The 6,406-nt window shown below is 34.7% G+C and overlaps 1 long non-coding RNA gene across 1 annotated transcript; it reads left to right on the top strand.

Annotated features, from left to right (window-relative positions):
- The first annotated feature begins 3,325 nt into the window (after positions 1–3,325).
- On the top strand, positions 3,326–6,406 carry LOC132599089 (uncharacterized). Its single transcript, XR_009566762.1, has 3 exons — positions 3,326–4,109; positions 5,026–5,091; positions 6,028–6,406. It is a non-coding gene; the product is annotated as an uncharacterized LOC132599089 (long non-coding RNA).

Here is a 6,406-nt window from a genome sequence, read left to right as displayed (position 1 = left end):
ACATACGGCAAGCCATGGAGCCGGGTCCTGGCACTAAGATTGTGGCATTGATGAAATCTTCAAGGCATAAAGTCACAACGCTTGACTTGGGAGCTTCAGGGATCAACCCAAAGCGGGTGTGCGAAGTCCCACAGTTATCAAATTACTTTAGTCCACTAATGGAGTTCTATGTCTTCTCTTCCTGCACATGAAAAAGTGGTTCTTGTAGGCCATAACTTTGGTGGATTTGCCATATCTAAAGCCATGGAAAGCTTTTCAGAAAAGAGTTCACTCGTCGTATTTGTTACTGCTCTAATGCCTGGCCCAATTCTCAATGCTACCACACTCCTTATCGACATAGGCAGAATATGTCCGGTAATAACGAGTTCAATTGACCCCAACATTTTTTATACAGAAAAAAACAATATCTAAAAAATAATTAAAATTTTGAGTTTTATCAAAATTTTACAAGTTGGGATAACCTTTTGAAGACGCTTCGAAATGATGAGTTGGGCTGATAAAACCTATAGTCCACAGAAGAATTTTGGATCGGTTACTCCTTACTTGAGTGTGCATCGTATCTGGTGAAGATTCTTTTGTTAAGATAAGGTGTTATAACCGGGATTTAAAAATAAAGTGGACGTGTCGATTTGGGAATTTGTTAGAAATGGAATAAAAGCTGTTCCATCGTTTTGGTTTTATTTGTATCGGTCAAATAACTGACACAAGGATCTTTAGTTAGGAATTAGGATCATACTAGTTGTTTGGGCCCAGCAGTACGTTGTGGGGTTTTGTAACGGAATTTGAAGAATTCTTTTTTCTGGTAAATTTGTGCAAATTCCGAACCCTAATCAGTCTTTGATAATAAATAATTCTTGTGTTTGTTCCTAGTGTTTCCTATTATATTGTTTTTGAGGTTATTGCTTTTAAGTAAAACGCAACGTTTTACTTAGGACGAGGTAAGGCGTAAGTCCTGCAACATGGGTCGTAAGCTTCGTGAATCTTTAAATTATATTAATTTCTGAATTTACAATATAGTACTAGAGTATAAATAGGAAAAAATTATGAAAACACATTATCATGAACTATAAAATTAAAGTGTTAAATTTTTTAACGTAAATTGTAATCTAAGTATCTAACATAACTACGAATAGTAAAGTGCATAAGATATCATGATATACTAAGAAATTATCCACAATGTCCTACCAACTCTTTTTTTTTTTTTTTTTTTTTTTTTTTTTTTTTTTTTTTTTTTTTTAATGTCCTAACAACTCAAACATCAAAGGGAAAAAGAAAATATTTTCTTCGATAGAAAATGTGATACTCTTGAGAAGTAAATGAATCAAGAAAAGAAAAAATCATTTCCATTATTGAATTTTCCGTCTGAGAGTAAACCCAATGTGCAGATAAATGAAGAAATAACTTTTAGTCTTACAAGAACACACAATTACATAATACAGCTATAGCATTTTGTTAGGGGGAAAAAAAAAGCTATTGCATTGTTTGCTTCCTACAAGTTAATAAATTGACAAACTATAATCATCGTTAAAGAATAATCTATGAATGTAGTTACTCGCTGACACTTAAATATTAAATTCACAAGTTTTGTATCCTTCAACATGAAAAAAGAGAAAAATAAGTTTCGAAGAGAAAAATAGGGATGTCTGTATAACGAAACCTAGAAAAAAAATTAAGTTGGTTAGCTAAGAATTTTTTGGGTTTACAAGGCTAGTTGCACACAGTTGCAGAAATTATTGGACGAGCCCCATGCATTGGGCGGTACGCCCCAAGGCGAGTGTGGGGCGTGTTACAATGCTCCTTTTGAAACATTATTTATTCCTTAGAAGATTGAAATGTCTGTTCTCAGTATTTTACAAACTAGTCTTTGGACAAGTTGCACGTGTATCTCATGATTTTCATATAAATATTTTAAAATGGTATAGCTAATATCATCTGATATTCATGTCATTGTAAAGCATAAACATACTGAAAATAGCTTTCGATTGAATGTCCTCCTATTCGGATTCGTGAAGATTGAATTTTAGGAGAAAAACTTTTTAGTGTATTCTACTTGGTTACATTATAGTTTATAGTCCTACACAATCAAATTTTTCCAGAGTTTAATTTGTCTTTTGATTAAAATTACTATTTTCGTGTTCGTTTAAAACTGACTTTTTGATTGAATTTGAAATTCTTAAAAAGAACGGCTAGTAATGTAAATAAATTAATGTATCACCCAAACTCCTATATTAGGAGAACCAAAAACAAAAATATCAATATGAGTAGCGAAGAAAAAGGCTAAGGCATAAAAACACGATAGAAAGCCTTTCACGAAGAAAAGACATTCAAAAAATTAAATTAGAAAGGGAGTATCCTCCCCGTCCACCACTAAATCCCAATATTTGATCCTCCGGTGATCTCAGTTGTTGTGTGTTTTGGTGCTAATGTGCCTTAATTGTGTCTTTCATGCTTCAAGATGTACCAAAAGTACCACCATCAGAAGAAGCTTTATTCTCGCTTTTTATTTCGTAATCACCATCTTCTTGTGTTTTCATTTCATCCATTTTTCTTCTTGTTGCTTTTTCTCATAAAACTTCTCCTACAGGTGACATTATTAATCATTTGCCTATTAAGCGTATGAACATAATATTAAGAAAGTGACCAAAATAGCCCAAGCCTAACTTCTACCAGTATATCCCAAGAGTTAGATAACTACACAAATATCTGCTAACACTAATTTGAATTACAAAAAAGCTAATCATACTTCCAATGAGTCTGTTAAATAGATTTTTGCCTTTCTATTGCTATGGTTAACAAAGAATAAGTCTCATTATATAGAAAAACTATATATCAAAAGATTGTCTTGACCCTTAAAATTCTTCTATAAATTTATTAGTATACATCATGATAAATTAAAGACTTTAAATAGAGGAAGGAGAAAAGAACCAAATAATTAGTGATTTTGGCCAAATGAGAGGGAATAAATGACTTGTGAAGAATTGATTACTTTACATTTTCATGTGAACGTTCGGGGTAAGATACATATGTATATAGATTTTTTAAACACAAAGAATGTGAAAAGAAGCGAATATATAATTTTAATGATAGAAACTAAAAGGAATTCCATGATTTTGCTCTTTTCTGAAAAATCAAGAACCGTCCGGATCATCATTGATGACTATTCTCACCTACATCGAATATTAAGACTCAGAGATTAGCAATTACTTATCTCACTTGATTGACAAATTATAAAATCAAGTTTTCTAAACTATCTCCTCCATGTTGATATCATTTTTTGTTACATCAGGATGAACCCTTCCGGTAAACAATCTCTATTAGATGCGTCATATGTGTATTTTTTTCAAAAATACTTTTCAAAAGAGTGGTTTTGGGAAAAAGCTATTTTTTAGTTTCTGAAAAAACTGTTTCTGCTATTCCCTAAAAACACTTATTTTCTCCCAAAAGCTTGGCCAAACACCTTATTTTTTTTTTAAAATAAGCACTTATTGATAAAATATGTACTTTTTAGGGAAAAATAAACTTGGCCAAACAGGCTATAAGTGTTATGTCCCGTATTTTTATACATTGGGACAACCCGGATTAACTATGATAATTTTGGGCCAAGACTATTCCGGGATTTGAAGTCGGGACTTTTGACTTGTGATTTTATTTTGAGACATAAGTTATATATGAAATTGTTGGCATTGAACACTTACAAAAAATTGGGACCAAAATTCAAAAATTGGAATTAAAAATCTTGCAAATGAGGCCTTGTGGCCCTCAAATGGTCCACACATTGTGTGGCCAATTTTAATTGGTCCAACACATGTGTGGGCCTAAGTCATGGAGATATTTTTAAGGGGACTTAAAAGATGACCACTTAGTCATCTTTCTTCATTTGAAACTTAGCAAAAAAAAAAAATATATACATCAAGAAGGTGAAGACCATCACCATTCTCGGCCAAGACTTGGAAAAACCAAGTCCCATTTCAAGCCACTCTAAAAATATTTCCTTGGTTCAAATCAACTAATTAGAGGTCCCTAAGTAGCGTGGAAGCATTTTTGGAGCGATCAAGGCATCCATTTAAGAGATTGCAAACCCTAACCCATTGTGGAGTTGAAGAGGAAAGGTGAGAAATTCTCTTGTTTTATGAGTTATAAATGTTGTATGCATATTGTAGTATGTTAATATGGATGGAAATCATGAAATATTGTAGGTTGGAAGTGGGTTGTGTGCTTGAGGAGCTAGCCGTGTATATGGGTGGGGAAAATAGAATTGATGAATTAATTCTTGTATCATGTTTAATTGTTGTGGTGTGTAGAATGGCTAAGAATCTTCAATTCATATGTATGTGTAGTGTAGCCGTGTATATAGTCCCAATGTGTGACAAAGGACGAATTGATATCGCTTAGTATTTTAGTTGTTGTCGTTATGAATTCTAGTTTGAAATTTAGCGTTCAAGGACTCAAGAACGATATGGTAAGTGTTGCGGACTGATTTGGAGAATATTGTCCGTTGATGTAACTTGTATATTTTATGAGAATTATATCGTTATAGTGTGGATTGTTGATACAAATCATGAATTGAAATTGAGGAATGTGTCATGGGGGACTGTTTCGGTTTTAGGGGCTGCTCTCGGTTGGGACAGCTTTCGGGTGAAATTGGAGCAATTGTTGGATTGATGAAATATTATGCAAATTGTTCAAAGTGTTCTTGAATATTGTTAGTATGATTTTGGGTTAGTATTTGAATGTATAAGCGTTGATGTTGGCTTGAAGGTAAGCTGTTGATATGAATATTTGGAAAGTTGTTGAATGATGTAAAAGAGAGTTACTATTGTTATTTTGCCTTTCGAATTGATTATCGATGTTGCTAGGTTGGTTATTGTTGTTGTTGTTGTTGTTGATTTTGAGCGAGTTAAATTCTCGGGTTGGCCTATTTACAGGGGAAATGTTGCCGAATTTTCTGTAGAATTTAATGTTAGTTTGGAATAAATGGCTTAAGTGCCCTTAGCTAATGTTTGATATTTGTTGGCGTACTTGTAGACATTGGGGAGCCCGAGGCGTAGATTGGGATTAGCTTTAGTCGGGTTAGCTTGGAGTGCGTACGAGGTATGTAAAACCCAATCTTTCTTTCTTTTGGCATGCCTTAGTTTTAGATAGGCTAGATTACGAGCCTTTAGGAAAATCCTATGATTCGAAATCCGAGCATGATATGATCTATATATATTCCTTGGCACTCTTATGTTTGATTTGATAAAAGTATGAACCGTTACGTCTTTGAAATAGTCGCATTCCGAACTTTGTATAGAAAGGTTTCGCTTTAAGGAATTTCGTAATTCTTGAATGCCATATCTTGCACATAAATGCTCGGATTACCTCAATATTTTTGTAGGAGTCTATATGACATATGATATGTATGTTTTCCATAGGCGGGCCCGACTCGGGTAAATGCCCGTCCGTGGATCCCGCGACTTTCTTTCATGTAATTCGAAGAACCTTTGAAAGAATTTGTTATGACTATGATTCGATTTTCAAGTATGATCATTTTACTTATGTTTGAGTTTATGATAATGATTTTATGCATATGACTACTCACGACTCTACTCGTGCATTCTGTTATCCCTTTCGCCGAGTCCCGGGCCGGTTCTGTTGTCGTGCGCACTTTGATATACTCCGGAGTTATGCTGTGTTTATGATTCATCGAGCCACTCGTTAGAGGGCTATGTTCCATTTACATTTGGTGTTATGCTGTGTATGGCGTTATGCTGTGTTATGATATGTGACGGGGAATATGGAGATTTGAAACTTTCTGGTGTTATGCTGTGTTATGGCGCCATTGACGGGCGGGCGACCATATTCTTCTGTACCCTATGCATGACTTATATTTTTGAAAATTAAACATTTTGATATAGTGGATTTGTACTTATTTTCTGTACCACTATTTTGTTTATGTCTCAGATTTGTTTCTGTATCTTCTGCTTTGCATACTCAGTACATATTTCGTACTGACCCCCTTTCTTCGGGGGCTGCGTTTCATGCCCGCAGGTACAGACGCACAGTTTGGTGATCCACCAGTCTAGGACACCCTCTTCTGCCGTTTGGAGTGCTCTTCTCATTTCAGAGCATATATTTTGGTATATATTCGTTCGCTGTGTATGTATATATTTGTTCAGGGGTACGGCGGGGCCCTGTCCCGTCATATGTTTCGGTTGGTCTGTTTAGAGGTCTGTAGACATATTTGTGGGTGTATGTGCCTACTTCTGTTAAGATGTGGTTGTACGATCTTATTCGCTATGACAACCTTGTCGACGTGCATTTTGTATATGTTTTGGGGCCGTTGTGCCATTTGATAGCCTGGTCGGCTTTTGATATATATATATCTGCATACGGTTGCGTTGAGATGTGTTTGAAATAGTTTGATATA

This window comes from Lycium barbarum, chromosome 6 (genome assembly GCF_019175385.1).
Source record: "Lycium barbarum isolate Lr01 chromosome 6, ASM1917538v2, whole genome shotgun sequence".
NCBI classification, from domain to species: Eukaryota; Viridiplantae; Streptophyta; class Magnoliopsida; order Solanales; family Solanaceae; genus Lycium; species Lycium barbarum.
The sequence above is the reverse complement of the archived record's forward strand: the minus strand, read 5'-3'. Positions and strand labels throughout refer to the sequence as shown.